The following is a 16,630-nucleotide window of genomic DNA, read 5'->3' as shown; positions in this document are numbered from 1 at the left end:
ACACACACACACACACACACACACACACACACACACACACAAAAATAAGAATATTGGTCTATGGAGAGCCTTCACATCTTGTTATGTATGTCCTATTAAGGCTTTTGATTCTGAAAGTTACCTATCTATTGCCACCTGAAGTAATCAAATCACATCATTATTCTAATCAGCCATCTACCAAGGATCTTTCTCTTTCTCTTTCTCACACATACTTATTATTGTTGTCATTACAAGAGAACTGTTGTTGTTAGTTTAGACCTAAGATTTTCCTTTGCTTATAATGATGATAATTTTTAAAAGCCTACTCCTTTAACCTGTCTCTCCTAAGAATTCTTTCCTTATATCATTGCTCATATCCATGGATGCAAGGGACAGGAGATAAACCACACTAAACAAGTACTTGTCATTGAAGTTGCAATTCCGTGTCTTCACAGGAGAAAAACAGTCTCTCGCAGTTTCACTCCAGACAAAAATTAAGAGGAGGGCGAAGGAGCGAAGGTTTACATCTGGAGAGAGTTAAGTTGTGTGGCTGGAAGGGAGTCATGTGACCACTTCCCTCTCTCACGGCCATTTTGCTTTAGCTTGAAAATGCTTGCTCTTACTAATGTTGTGAGCTTTTACTAGAAGAAAAAAAGTACAGTGTGTGTTCACAGAGGACAGTTAGTAGTCAGTTTATGTTGTAAACCACTTTTTCCCTGTGAATGTATTGACTAGGAAGTTGCTAATTATTAAAAATGGGACATTTTAGAAAAACTCTAAATCTGGCACAATAATTAATTCTTGGATAAAATCCTATGGAGTGCCTCTTTCAAACAGTTTGAAAACCTCAACTTTATATAATCTGTTCCTGCTGGTCCCAGCTGAAGTCATGTTGGGAAGGTGAAAATAATGTCCCCCAATTCTTGTGGGACTCATCTGCAAGTTTGTCATGCTATGGGCACCATTTGATTTGTGAAAAGCATTAATTCAGACAGACAAGATCATCCTAAAATGGAAAAGTCTCCATCTGAATGGAAAGTAATACCTTATGCTGCCCCAAGTTGCTCAAGAAATGAATACTTTCAAAATGATTTAAAGCCTTAGTTAAGTGTGGTGAGAGAAGTAACTTTTATTTACAAATAAGTTCAGCTCCAAGCAGCAGTATTCAAGTGGGTTTGTAAGTTCAAAGGCACAGTGCCTGAGGCGTTTCCTCTAAATGCAGAGTGGGTAGGCTCCTGGGAGTCCTAACAGATGGGCATAAACTCTTCCCACGTGCTGGAAAGTCTGTCCCTTAGTACCCACGGGGGATGGGTTCCCAAGAATACCAAAATCTATGGATGCTCAAGTCACTTAAAGAAAAGAAGATGATGTGTTTGCATGAACCTTGTCATCTCTACATGACCTACAATCCCTAATACCATGGAGATGTTATGGAAATAGTTTTTGCACTACGTTTAAGTGATAACAAGAAAAGAGATGTGAATGTGTTCATTCAATACAGGTGCAACTTTGCATACATATTTTCAGCTCGATGTTGGCAGAACATACTACCCCACTCCCCACTCAATCCATGTTACAGAAAACCAACATTCATCCAGCACTTCATGTCTTTCTTTCACAGTATGACCTTTCAAAAGAGATGCCACAGCTACTACCTCTGTTTCCCCAATCTTCCCAGGTCCCCGGTGAATCTAAAGCCAATGGGCATTTCTTATTCTTTACCCCATTCCCATGTGTGGCCACTAAACAACCTAGTGACTAGAGGTGCTAACCCTCATGTAATTCAGACAAATGCATCTAACTTTTAACTAAGAATCAACAACAACTGCAGTTACAATTTACTACCTCATCTTCACATTTGTTCATATTTCTTTAGACTACAAAGCCATGCTTGTGTTTGCAAGTTTTGATCAATTTTAATTTTACATAAAGAGATTTATATATAGTTCTTAGTAGTAAATATAGTCAGAGCAGATATTTATATATTTACATAAGGTATATATTTTGATATTTATAAATTTGTATGCATTCATATCTACATAGAAGTAGTGAGGAAAAGCTGAGCGCAGGTGGCTCACACCTGTAATCCTAGCTACTCAGGAGGCTGAGATCTGAGTATCGCTGTTCAAAGCTAGCCCAGGCAGAAAAGTCCATGAGACTCTTATCTCCAACAAGTCACTAGAAAAACCAGAAGTAGCACTGTGGCTCAAGTGGTAGAGCACTTGCCTTGAGCTGAAGAGCTGAGGGACAGCACCCAGGCCCAGAGTTCAGGCCCCATGACTAACCAAAAAAAAAAAAAAAGTGGTGAGAAAAACTGCCTTTTCTATCAACGTGTGTTGCTTGAAAGTTCCTGCTTTGGCCTAGTGGCTCGGCTCTTGTTAAGGAAAAGAAGAAGTGCTTTGGGAAAAGGGAGGGTTTTTGGAGTGTCAAGTTTTGTCTTAAATTGTTTTTTTTTTTCAGGATGGATTTAAGGCCCACCCCAGACTGTTTCAGAAATAGCAAGGGTTGAGGGTATATTCTGAGATTACTTGTGTGCCATTGGCTCTTGGAGAACATACTCAAAACCATGTTAAGTGCTTATAAAGAGATTTTAAAGTGCTTTCTAAACAGCTACTCGTGGCTTCTGTTGTGTGTTGATACAAGAGCTTGAACTCAGGGCCTTGGACTCTTACTTGGAGCTCTACCACTTGAGACACATCTCAACTTCTGGCTCTTTGCTGGTTAATTGGAGATAAAGATCTCATGGATTTCTCTGCCCACGTTGGCTTCAAAATAAGATGCTCAGATCTCAGCTTCTCTGACTGAGAATCATTCCTCCAATGTGAATATGTCATTTCTAGCCTTGTCTAACCATTTTTAGTGTGTGTTTTCTTTTCCACTTATCTCTTTCCATCACGAATGTATGCTTTCTCTCATAAGTTCTATTACTTTTGCACTGGTGGAGCATGTCCGTGTTAATAATGTCCCTGAACACTTGAAAACAAGTGTATATAACAAGCCCAACCAGATCTAATGATCAAAGTCGCCAAGCATGGTAGTGCAGGTCTATAATCCTGGCTACTTGTGAGAGTTATTTCAGAAGGATCACAGTTTGAGACTAGCCTGGGTTTCATATTAGTATCCTATCTCAAAATAAAATGTAAAGGGACTGAGGGCTACCAAAAAATGGGAATTAGGCCGGGCGCTGGTGGCTCACGCCTGTAATCCTAGCTACTCAGGAGGCTGAGATCTGAGGATCGCGGTTCAAAGCCAGCCCGGGCAAGAAAGACCGTGAGACTCCTATCTCCAATAAACCACCAGAAAACCGGAAGTGGCGCTGTAGCTCAAGTGGTAGAGCGCTCGCCTTGAGCTGAAGAGCTGAGGGACAACGCCCAGGCCCAGAGTTCAAGCCCCACGACCGACAAAAAAAAAAAAAAGATGGGAGTTAGTGGCTCGTGTGATTACAAAACATCAAGAGCAGCATGATTTGGACAGCCTACCTGTCTCTGTATCTTGTTTCTAAGCCTCTCTATGGTCTTTGGTGTCACACTGTCCACAGTGGTAAGATAGCTCCCCATATTTCTAGAATTCAAGCCCATGAGGCTTCTTTCCTTGTGGCCTAAGAAGACAAGTCCTTAACATTAGCTCAGTGATGTCTGATCCTTAATTAATAACATACCCAGGCAGATACCAATGTGCCAGGTCTGCAGCACATTCTCATTTCTAGTGTGAAAGAGGAAATGGATTGTACTCAACACATCTGTACTGAGAGTTGATAAAGGGAAAATCCCCAAAGGAGAATCAGTGTACAGTTATCAAAAGATGGATAAAAATGAACAACTAGGTACTACATAGGGAAATGAAACACACACTGACTTAACTTCCACTTCTGCTGATCAGAAGTCTGAAATCAATCTAGCTGGATTAAAGTTAAGGTGTAGTATGACTGTTTCTCCTGGAAAGTCTATGGGAGCTTGCTTTGTCCAGTTTCCAGAGGCTGCTTGAATCCTCAGTTCATGGCCTCTTCTTACAGCATAAACCCATCAAATTTCTAATTCCCCTCTGCTTGTCACTTTAAAGGACTTCAGTTATTGGGCCCATTAGGATAAGTCTGACTTTAAGGTCAGCTGATTAGCAAATGGAGTCTTATCTTCAACTCTAATGTCCCCTTGATATGTACCATGACATACTCATGGGTTCCCATGGAATCCAACATGGCCATGTCTGGGAGGGTATCATTTTGCCTACCAAAATGTCCAAACAGAATTAACTTCTCGAATCTCAAAGTGATCCAGTTGACCCAACACTATGTGTTCAAAATGGCTTTGTTCATCAAGATTGTATCTGTCATTGGGTGCTGGTGGCTCACTCCTGTAATCCTAGTTACTCAGGAGGCTAAGATCTGAGGACCATGTTTCAAAAGCCAGAAAAGTCGTAGTAAGACTCTTGCCTCCAATTAACCACTAAAAAAATGGAAGTGGCACTGTGGCTTAAGTGGTAGAGTGCTAGCCTTGAGCACAGAGAGCTTGACCTTGCTCATTGATTCATTCATTCTGTTAATAAATAGCCATCCAATAACCACCATAGACCAAGAACTGTTTAGGCACGGAATATATAGTGGCAAACAAGATGTTCCCTTCCCTCATGGAGTTTATAGCCATTGAACAGACTATAAAAAGCTAGCCAATAAGTAAATACTTAAACACTTTATTCTTATCCATCTATTTCTACATTGGCTTTATTTTCTCCAAACTAGCTTGAAAAAATTTTTTTTCTGTGCCTTGGACATCTTCTGTGCCCTGTGTCCTATTTCTGGGTAATAAACAGGAGAGAGAAGATGGACTTCACACAAACATGATGGATAAAACTGGCACTTTCCCACCCACAGACCCAGCTAGAAAAATGTCCATGGTGGCCACACTGTCCATCTAAATCGTTAAACTAGAACACATTCTCCATTCATGCTTCCCATCCTTCACCACGGTATTCACATTTTAATCACCTAGCTTCATGTAGTTCAATTAGCAAAAGTACAAGAAGTGCTCAGAAGAAATTAGAGGCAAAAAAGGGAACAATTTCCATAACTCAGTAGAATGAGAGATAAGATGATGATGTTCATATTTATGTATGATAGACTCCCAGTCTACATATTATCTATAATTAACCTAACATTCTGGAAGGGTCTTATGCTTTTAATGTAATCATTCAAGTGTCTCATCTTGACTATGATGTGCATATTTATAGGAGGTGGGTAGAAATGCAGCTATTCTTCATACAGCTGTAATGAGGTTTTTTAAAAGGAGTTTAAAGGGTTGGGACAAGCCTAAGAACACAGGTCAAAGGGTTTTGTATACAATCACTAAACATTCTTTCAATGTTTCTGTACTCAAGCCATATTTTATAATTGTTATCTTACAAAAATCATAGGTCATTTAACAACATGACCTTAAAAAAATTCTCTTAATTATGTGTTGACAGCAGTACCACCTACTCCCTCCTTCTCCAGTGAACTTTGCTCCTTCATCAAAAATAACACAAATATTCCCCCTGGAAGATAATTTTGTACCGTAATCTATGGCCACAAATTTCAACTGTGAACCTTGTAATAACTGCTGAAACAAGTAGTAACTTTTCTCCTGAAAGGACAATATGAATGCTATCAATTATAGACTTTATTCAATGTATTTATTGCCCACACAGAACACATTTTTTCAACTTGTTTCTGTTGATTTACTAACCAAAATCCCAGCAGGACCTTGGAGGATAATATAGGGAATCCTATTTTCATGTATATATCCCTCAAAGAATTGAAAACTGGGGGATCAAGCAAATACTAACATGACAATGTTTATAGATACAATAGTCACAATAGCCAGGAGTTAAAAATAACTTAGGAAAGCATCAACAGAACAATTAAACAAAACGTGGCTTATACAAACTATGGGATATTATTCAGTCTTTCAAAGAGAAGGAATTTCTGATCCATGCTACAACACACATATTACACTAAGTGGAAAAAAATCCAGATTCAAAGAGTCAAATATTATATGATCCCCCTACTATTCAATATCTAAGGCCATCAATTTTTTTCTTTTTTTATTATTGTGAAAATACTGTACAGAGGGGTCACAATTACATGAGCAAGATAATGAGTACATTTCTTATCAAGCATTATAGCCATCTCCTTTGTTTCCCCTTCTCATCCCTTCCCATCCTCCCCCCCCCCCCCGCCCCAGGCCATCCATTTTTTAAAGACAGAAAGTAGAAAGCAATTGCAAGGATCTTTGATAAAGAAACATCTCTGAGCTAGCCTGAGATATCTTTCATATCAGAGCTACAAAATTAATTCAGAGGGACCTGACTCTCTGGAATTGCATTTAATAGGTTAAAAAAAAAAAACACTGTTAAAGCTGGGTTCTGGTGGCTCATGCCTGTAATCCTAGTTACTCAGGAGACTGAGATTTGAGGATGGCTGTTCAAAACTAGCCTGGGCAGGAAAGTCTATGAAACGCTTATCTCCAATAAACACTCAGAAAACCCGAAGTGACGTTGTAGCTCAAGTGGTAGAGTGCTTGCCTTGAGCTGAAGAGCTGAGGGACAGCACTCATGCCCAGGGTTCAAGCCCCATAACCGACAAAAAAAAAACCTGTTAATCCTGTTAAGAATATTCATGTTGTTCCTTACTGGAAGTAAAAATACACTTCAATGTTTCCTTTTTCCTTAAATAAATTAAGCTGTTGGTAACTAGTCCAATTTGATCCTTTGATTGGTAGCTGTCAAACCTTCTTTGTGCCCAGCTACCCAGCCTACACCTGTCAATCAAGCATTGACTCATTGCTAAACTGTCAACAGGAGAACTTGACCAATTTTCAGCCCACATTTCGCAACTGCTCAGAGAAAACACCACTCATGGCTGCAAGAAGCCATGATTGCTTCAGGAAACCTTGCTCTAGTCATGACCACTCTAGAAGAGATGCACCCATCTTAGAAGACTCTATGACAAGCTTCAATGACTACCAGAGGCTGCTCCAAACCTGGTAATGTATCTGCAGTAAGATTAGAGAGGAGGAGGAGCAGAGACACTACTTATGCAAGAATTGTAATTGCTGTTACAAAGCCTATGATTAATGGAACTAAAAGCATACTGCAATTGGTGGAACTGAAAACATACTGTTATTGGTGGAATTGAAAGCATACTGTGACTGGTAGAATGACAATGTAAGCATGAATATGCCCTGCCTCCTTTCTAGCTATAATATATAAGCAGTTTGATCCAGTTAACCTAAGAGGTTTCTTTCCTATGTACTGTTTCCCTAGGTATTTCAACATTAGGCACTAATAAAGGTTTACCCTAACTGGTATTATTTTCATCCTTGAGTTCTCAGGAATGGTCTTTTTCCTCCTCGTAGTCTTTAATCATGGGTAAAGTAAATTGGGCTGATTATACAAGTAGACAAGATTCAGGAGCATCCAGTCCCAGAAGCAACAATGACACTGAAGACGAAGCTGAGGTTCCAAAATTGCAGTCTCCAGAAGCTGAAGACCCCAATACCCAAAGTTCAGAATGGTATAACCCCAAGAGGAGGCTGAAAACTCCAGAGCCACCAAAAGAAGAATCTGCAAGGAGCTAAAATAGCAAGTTAGTGATATCAGAGAAGCTAAGACCATCAAACTTAGATGCTGTGAAGAGACCAGAGAAGACTTCAAGACAGCTAAAAAGATTTAAAGAGCCAGAGTTCCTGACATGCAAATTGGGGAGCTAAAACTAGATGCTTGGTGCTAAGACTCTTAAAAAATAAGTTTGTTCTGTGTTGTGCACTGAGACTACAGCATTAAACTGCTAGCCTGAAAACTTGGAGCCATAAGCTTCTAGTTTTCAAAGGTCAGCACTATAAAGTTCTCAATTAAGGGAACTTCTCCTTGCCTATCCACTTTTTCTATCCAGAATAGAGCAAAAGTCCAAGTCAGCCATTTGTGACACAGACACAAATGAAAAATAAAAAGCCAGTTACTCTTTTATTTTAGGTAAGGTAGACTTAATATATGTATATATATATATATATATATATATTATGTATATTTCAAAAAAGTTACTCTTAAATTGGCCACGTCTTTGCCTTAGCCCTCTTCCTCTCTGCTTTCAGTTGCCCAAATATCTAAGTTATTCTAGACGCCTCTCATTCCATCCTTACCACCTAAAATATCTGTAAAATCAGAAGCATCGTATCCATCCTTGTCTTTTCTGGACTAGTTTAGGTGTGTTGTATCACTTTTTTTTAACATTCATTACTGTAACTTGCTCATTGCTGCCACTGCCTTCCACCTTTTGCCAAAAAATGATCATTCCAGAGTACAAATTCATCATGGATCACTGGCTTCCCACTTCAACTCCTCTGCTCCTTTCTCTGGGAGCAGTGTGTGGCTCTCAAGAGAGCAGCATTTGATGTTCTCCACATCACCATTGCTGGTTGTTCCCCGAATGCACCCATTGTCTCCCCACCCTGGCTTACTTACCATGCTTGGCCAAAGTTGTTCCCCTGCATGGAACTCTTTTCTCATCCCTCTTTAGTTGGCTTAGCTCACTTTCTCTGCCAGAGTCAATTCAGACATTTTTCCCCTACAATATATACATGGGACTGCTTCCTGCCATCGCGGCCTTCCTACTCTGGCTGACTTCACCCACCAATGTGTTCTTATACCAGCCCAAGGTGCTCATCCTGCCCACAGGGCAGGGACTTTGCCTTGTTGTGTCGCTAGAGCATATTACTGTGTCTTGGCAACCCCGGGCACTCAACAAACTTCCTTTGTTCACTAATGTAGTGTCTTTACTTACTGAGATTTATAACAAAGGCAAGCTGCCAGTCAGCACACTAAAAAAAAAAAAAGAAAGAAAGAAAGAAAAGAAAGAAAACAAGACAAAATCAACACAGATATACATTGATTCATCCCACACACACTAAACCTTACGGTGAGTTAGACTGATACTTTTTAGACTACTAATGGGCAAGCAAAGGCATTTTCTATACTAGATGGATTAAACTGAAAGATTCATCCTCTCCCCTCTCTGATGATTGATAGTATTCAAGAATGCAGACAGTAAAAATAATAAAAAAATTACAATTGGAAGCTAATGAAGTATTCATTTTGACTCACCCTGGCCAGGCTCCTACATGGGAGTGATTTCTGTTTACATCTCTTAGGAGGAAAATCTGGGATTCATTTTGTAAACTCAGAGCAGAAATCAGCTGCCCAAAGCCATCCTGACATTGTCACAGCATTGGGGGATGGGTGAATTCCATGTGCCACAGTTTCTGGTGACACACTCCAAAAATACTTCTTTGCTCAGGAAGGAGAAATCATACTTTGCCCATAATATGACCTGTCACCTGTGAAAGTTGAGTCTAGGGGTTGATTTGTTTTTAATTCCCAGAAGAATGGAGTCATGCAAAGTCTATTTATAGGTTAAATCTAGCCACCACAAAAATGCACAATAACAAGAGATGGCCGCTACCCCCCAGGGAATAACCTACTTCAAGAAATCCATTGATCACTAGGAATGCAAAGACCACAGAAGACGTAGCTGAAGGTTGCCTGTGTGGAATTTGACCTGTGTCACCATTGTCCCCCCCCCCCAATACCTCTACTCCCCCTCTCAAAAAAAGCAGTCTTGCAGCACAACTTCTTTAATCCAAACCGTGTTTGTTGCTTTTCCTGATCTGTTTCTGGCCGATGGTATTTTGTGGGGCTGGACTGAGTTAAGATAACTAGGCAGCTTCAGTGGTTAGAAATGTGGACACATGAATGGAAGGTCTGGCAAACTCAAAGCCTCTCCACTGAAGACATGGTAGGAATGGAACCCATATAAGGCACTGAAGGTGAAGTCCCTCTTCTCTTGGCCTCAGAAGTATTAAAAGAAATTCTCAGCATGAATAAACAACAACTCATTCCTTCTGTAGCTGGATATTTCACACAGTGTTCTAGTCACTCGTGTTCATGTGGGCAATCCATCATGTCCCACATTCTTATTAAAAATAAAACAGCTTAGATGTCACGATTGTAGGAATGTGGAAATATTTCCTCTGTAAGGAACACATTGGTATCAAGTATGAATCATCAGAAGGGCAACAAAAATCAAGATCCTGCCGTTCTTTTCCTGGCTCCATCCTTATTCTCCCCCACCCCCCTCCAATCCTTGCCTTCAATTGCTTTCAGTTCCGAGGAGAGAAACACGTCTCATAACTCTCATTGATACAAAATTGTCCAAATGTGCAGACACTCCCAAAGGTTTTGGCTAGCACAGAGACCCAAGAACCCTGCAAATATTCTCACATCTACATCTATCCTTCATCTGGAGGTTATCTGATAGAACACATCCATCTAGCACATTCAGGTCTGCTCAAGGCCCCACACTCCCAGAATTCCATACCTCTCCTGGGGGCTTGGATGGTTGCAAATCCTTCCTTCACTCCATGAAGATGAGATTATGAGAACAATTACAGAAAACGAGGTTGAGAGTTGACTTGCCAAATATCAAAATGTATTAGCCTGCCACATCAACTGAAATGGTATAGAACTCATATAAGAATGGAAGGATACTAAATGAAAACACACACACAACATACAGAGCTTGCAAATGTTTGAAAGTCTGTGTTTTGTGGAGCAAAAAGATTGTTATCTAACACTACTGAAACAATCAACTGATAGGTTGGTAGAAAAATGAAGACTAGGATTTATTTGTATCTTATATACTCTCAAAATGAGTCTTGATGCTTAAATATTTTTTTTAAAAAAAACAATGTCAATCTCAGGCAAAACATTGAAAAAATTGAATAGAATGCTGAGCATAGTGGTTCATGTCTGTAATCCTATCTGAGTAGGTAGGATTAGATCTGAGATTTAAGGATTGTGGTTCAAATTCAACTACGAAAGAAAGATCTATGAGATTCTTATCTCTAATTAGCTAGCAAAAGGCCAGAAGTGGAGGTGTAGCTCAAGCAGTAGATTGCTAATCCTGAGCCAAAAAGCCAGGGCCCTAAATTCAAGCCTCAGTATCGGTGTACAGAGTTGGGGGGGGGAGGTGTGAAGAGAAGGAGGTTGGTGTGGTTTGGCTTGCTCTTTTCTTTCTTGAGACAGAATCATAATACTCAGCCTGAGCTGACAATGAATTTAAAATCCTCCGGTCTCTGCCTCCCATGCTAGGGCTATTATAGGTATGCGCTACCAAGTCTGGCTGGGAAGTCTTTAAGTATGAAAAACCATGGTGATTTACAAAGAAAAAGATGGATTCATTTGATAACACAAAACTTTTAAACTTCCTTAGCTAAGGAAAAAAAAACATGTACTTTGTTAAGCTTAAAGGTTAAATTATTTTAAATAAACAAGTAAGAGAAACTATTTGAACTGCACCTTTTTCTGTCAGTCCTGGGGCTTGAACTTGAGGCCTGAGTGCTGTCCCTAAGGGTTTTTTTTTTTTCACTCAAGGCTCGGGCTCTACCATTTTGAGCGACAGCTCCACTTCCAGTCTTCTGGTGGTTAATTGGAGGTAAGAGTCTCTCATGGACTTTCCAGCTCAGGCTGTTTTGAATGATGATCCTCAGATATCAGCCTCCTAAGTAGCTAAGATTACAGGCATGAGTCACCAGTGCCTGGCTTTGTAACTCTTTCATTGTTTCTCTCTCCTCTCTCTCTCTCTCTCTCTCTCTCTCTCTCTCTCTCTCTCTCTCTCTCTCTCTCTCTCTCTCTCTCTCTCTCTCTCTCTCTCTTCTCTCTCTCTCTCTCAGTATAGATTGGACTCAGAGCCTTACACTTACAAAGCCACCTTCACCCCTTTTTGCTTTGGTTATTTTCAAGGTAGTGGTTCACTTTAAGCCTAGGCTTACCTGTGCTGCAATCCTCTTGTGCTTTCCTGTGTCACTTGGAATGACAGACATTTGCTACTGTGTTTTGCCTGTAGCTGGGGCAACATACTACTTGCCTAGCTGTGTAGTGAGATGGAGTCTCTCAAAAGTTTATGGCCTCAAACTACAATCTCCTGATCTGTGTGGATTACACTATGCCCAGCAAGTCTTCTCTCCACAGGGAGAGGAAGGGAGAATATGGGACTGTTTTAGGATTTGAACTCAGGACCTTTCACTACTTGAGCCCTTCCTCTAGTGCAGTATCAGTACAGAAAGTCAGCTTGCAAATCAAGGACAAAAGATTCTTCCCTCTAGAGAAAAAAATGAGCACAATGGTAGAACTATAAACACTATGAAGCACTGCTAGAGATCAAAGACAATCCCGTTAAACAACAATCCTGTATTACGTTTCACCTATCAGATTGGCAGAATCAAGAGAATGATACTACTCGGGGTCAGCTAGGTGGAGGGAAATAAGGCTCTTTTGTTCCCATCTGTGGGAGTGGAAACTGATCCCTTGTCTTGAGGGGAATTTGGCATTCCCTATCATTGGCATTCCCTACTTCTGGGAACTTAGCCTAGGGAAATAGCCAGGTATGGAGAGACAAAGCCATGCAGGGAGCCAGGTGCCACCAAGCGGGGGATTCTGGGAGGTTTCCAAGAGCAGGGAGTGCTGAAGGCAGGCTTGATGAACAGAAGGAAGGAGGAGAGGAAAAAAGACAGAAAGATGGGGGAAGGCAAGAGAGAGTATTATACAACAGCCAATAAGAACTGGGACAGGGATCCTGTGAGTATGAGGCAAGGAATTCTGGAGGGGAAATAGTGATAGACACATCAGTGATGGGCCCTATTACTACCTGATTCCTGGGTTAACAAGAGATTGGTTACTCAGGCCAACATGGCTGCTTACATGACCTGTAAGGAGGGGCCTAGTGTGGGAACCTAGCCATAATAAAGAATTGGGGTTCTATCTAATTCTTTGGTCAGGGGCCACTATAGAAGCCTTGTGGATACTTAGATTGGTCCACTGGGCTATTTGCTCTGGAGCAGTACGGAGAATAGAACCGAAGTTCTATTAGACAGAAAAGGAGCGACCCAGTCAGGAGCCAACTATAGGAGAACATCTAGAAAGATGAAGTAAAAAAAAAAAAAAAAAAAGATCTGTAGTAGAATAAAAAGAGACTCAGAAGCCAGGCACCAGTGGCTTACATCTACCTATTCAGGAGGCTGAGATCTAAAGATCATGGTTCAAAACCAGCCCAGGCAAAATTTTAAAGAAGCTGTGAGACTCTTACTTCCAATTAACCATCAAAAAGCCAGAAGTGGAGCTGTAGCTCAAGTGGTAAAGTGCCAGGGACAGTGACCAGGCCCTGAGTTCAAGCTCCAGCATGTGCACACATGCAAGGGTGTGCATACACACACACACACACACACACACACACACACACACACACACACACACACACACACACACAGAGCAGGACTCCTGATTTCCAGCTGACATCATGGGATGAGTACTTCCAAAAACACCATGATTTACACCTGTTCAACGGAGTTTTCTTCCCCCTTGAAACATCATCCCCCAACTATCTACAAGGTGAAATCCCATCCACTCTCTCAGCCGATCACAAATGCCATCTCTCGTGAAGTCTTAACCCAGGACTCTGTTATCTCCTATGTACCTTTATCTGCCTAATAGTTGATCAATTATACAGATATCATATCAACCTCTGATAACAAAGTCCACATGGTCACATCTGACCCCTTTCCACATTTTCTACACTATCTATCAGACTCTCTTGGGCATGGCAGACATCTAACTAGTTGAAATAAAGAAAAACAAATAGTCCTTGCCCCATCTCCTCTTAAGACTTCCTTCTTGGCTCTTAGCATAGAAATATCATAAATGTTTCTAGTGCCAGAAGAAACCAAAAGAGTGGGCAGGCAGTATTGGAATGCCTGCAGGAGATTTCCTTAATCCTTAGCTAGCTGATAACACCATAGGAAACTATCATTAGGAAAACACAGTAAAGAAGCATGGGGCTCCAATTACCACTTCCTTACTATATACCTCAGAACACTGAGAGTGATTTCCAGGGGAGGTTTTATTTTTTTTTCCAAGTGTATATAAATAGTCTCGGTCAGCTTGGTGAAAGTGTGTTTCCAAGATGAACTGATAAACTAAGCGAGATAAAGGAGGTCAAGTGGATAAGATGAATTGCCTGGCACTCTTATAGACATAGTTTGTGCATTTCATTGGGAAGCAATTTTGCAGAGGAACTCGGACAGGCTGGGGTCTACCTCACTTTAGGACTGTAATGTAAAATTTTAATCTCAAAAAAAAAATAAATTGGAAAGAATAAATAAACCAGGGGAGGATTGTTTACAGAGCTGAAACTTTCCCAACTCAGCTGTAGGTCAGGCATAGAGATAGATAGATAAGACAGACAGACAGATATAAATACAAATATAAACATAGATACATATGTTAGTCCTTAGTTAAAATAAGTCAACCAAATGTCTACCACATAATGCTGAGGCTATAGTGATACTACAATGAGACCCCTCCTGGAATTATCTTTCATTTTAGTCTTTAGTTTGTAGCAGAATTTTTCAAAGTATGTTGCCTGGAACACTAATCTTGAAAAAAGAATGCTTTACCAAACAAATAAAGGGGAAGGGGGTGGGATTCCATGGTCAAATAGACTTTGGAGATGTTTAAGGTAATATTATTTCTTGAAGAGTCATGGTGTTCTTTAGTTTATCAGAGCTTCTAAAAGTCCTATTGGTAATTTTAAAAAAAATGTTTCTTTCTTTACAAGTGTGTTTATTCACCTTGGTCATGGGACCTGTTGAGAGAAATAAAAGTTAAGGCCTAGTAACACTATATTGAAGTAGTGTCAACCAGAATCCACTAGAGTAGATCTCAAGATCTTATCATGTCTGTTTCTTCTTCTTCCTCCTCTGAATAGTTACCTGTTTCCCTTAAAATTCAACAGTATCTACGTCCTCAAAGGCCCCAGAGAAGACTAGAAAGCATGAAGCAATCATTTAGTTCATTTGAAATTGCTAATGGCTAATGACTTTTGTATTGCCTCTCCCTGGGAGGATTCACATATTTGCTGAAGCTCGGTGACATGTAATGACTTATTTCAAATCAACAATTCAATGCCAAGAGCTTCATGCCTACAAGGAGCAGAAAGTTCCTTCAGCTCCCCCCACCAAGGGTCTCCACTAGGAAACTGAGGGGAAGTTGTTATCTATTTCCATTCCATCAAAGTCACCACAGCAACAAAACTTCCTGCTCAGCAACTTGGAAATTTTCCCACTGAATCCTACCCTCTTCACACCCTATCTCTCCCTATCTTCTCATGAATAGAAATCAAAATGAATATTGCTTCCTTCTGCCTCTCTGTTAGGCTACATAAAAGTTCAGCTGCCTCCTTTCTTAAAAGCCAGTGCTAGCTGGGTACTGACCGCTCATGCCTGTAATCTTTGCTACTCAGGAGGCTGACATGTGAGGATACAGCTAAGCTAACAAGACTTTTATCTCTAATTAATCAGCCATAAAAGCTAGAAATGGAGATGTAGCTCAAATGGCAGAGCACCAGCTAGGTATGAGTGAAAAAGCCAAGCAAGAACAAGAGGCCCTTAGTTCAAACCCCAGTACTGACTCACATAATAATAAAAGTAATATATTGTAAGTACAATATAATAATAATAATAATATAAACACATATGCATACACACAAAGCCAGCCTTTTGTCTTCCTCCTCTTATAGCACCTGTCACATTGTATACAAACAACTGACCCTTAGTTCATGGAGCCACTAGTCTTTCAACTCTTCTGTGTACCCAGAATGAAGCATATAGTAGGCAGCCTAAAGAAATTGTGTGTGTCAATTTGCCTTATGAAAATTAAAATGTGTTTGTGACTCTAAGTATCACTATTCCACAATACAGTGAAATTTATGTAATCACCTCATCTCAATTAAAGAAAAAAAGTGAGAGAAGGGATGGGTTAAGAGAGATGGGTGACTGCACTAGAATCAACTCCAAATGGATCAGAGACCTTGAACTCAAAGCAGACACTCTGAAAACATTACAGGATGGAATAGGAGAAACCCTAGGTCTCCTTGGCACAGGCCAAAATTTTCTTAATAGAGATCCTGAAACAAAACAAATCAAAGAAAGCTTGGACAAATGGGATTGCATAAAATTGCAGAGCTTCTGCATGGCAAAGGACATAGCTAGCAAGATGAATAGAAAGCCCACGGATTGGGAGAAGATCTTTACTAGCCATACAACGGACAAGGGTCTCATATCTAAAATATAGCTGGAACTCAAAAAATTAAATCCCCCAACAACAAATCCTCAAAGAAACAACTGCCCAATAAATAAGTGGGCTAAAGACTTAAAGAGAAACTTCTCTGAAGAGGAAAGAAGGATGGCCAATAGACACATGAAGAAATGCTCAACCTCCCTAGCCATAAAAGAAATACAAATCAAAACAACATTGAGATACCACCTCACCCCAGTTAGAATGGCTAGAATCAAGAACTCTAATAACAACAGGTGCTGGAGGGGATGTGGACAGACAGGAACCTTACTACATTGTTGGTGGGAGTGTAAACTTGTTCAACCGCTTTGGAAAGCAGTATGGAGGTTCCTCAAAAGACTCCACATAAAGCTCCCCTATGACCCAGCAGTCCCACTTTTGGGCATTTACCCAAATGATCACAAACAAGACCACACTAAAGCTACCAGAACAACTA

This window comes from Dipodomys merriami, unplaced genomic scaffold (genome assembly GCF_024711535.1).
Source record: "Dipodomys merriami isolate MVZ:Mamm:240054 unplaced genomic scaffold, mDipMer1.0.p SCAF_4, whole genome shotgun sequence".
In the NCBI taxonomy this organism is placed as follows: Eukaryota; Metazoa; Chordata; class Mammalia; order Rodentia; family Heteromyidae; genus Dipodomys; species Dipodomys merriami.
Note: the sequence above shows the minus strand (reverse complement) of the source record.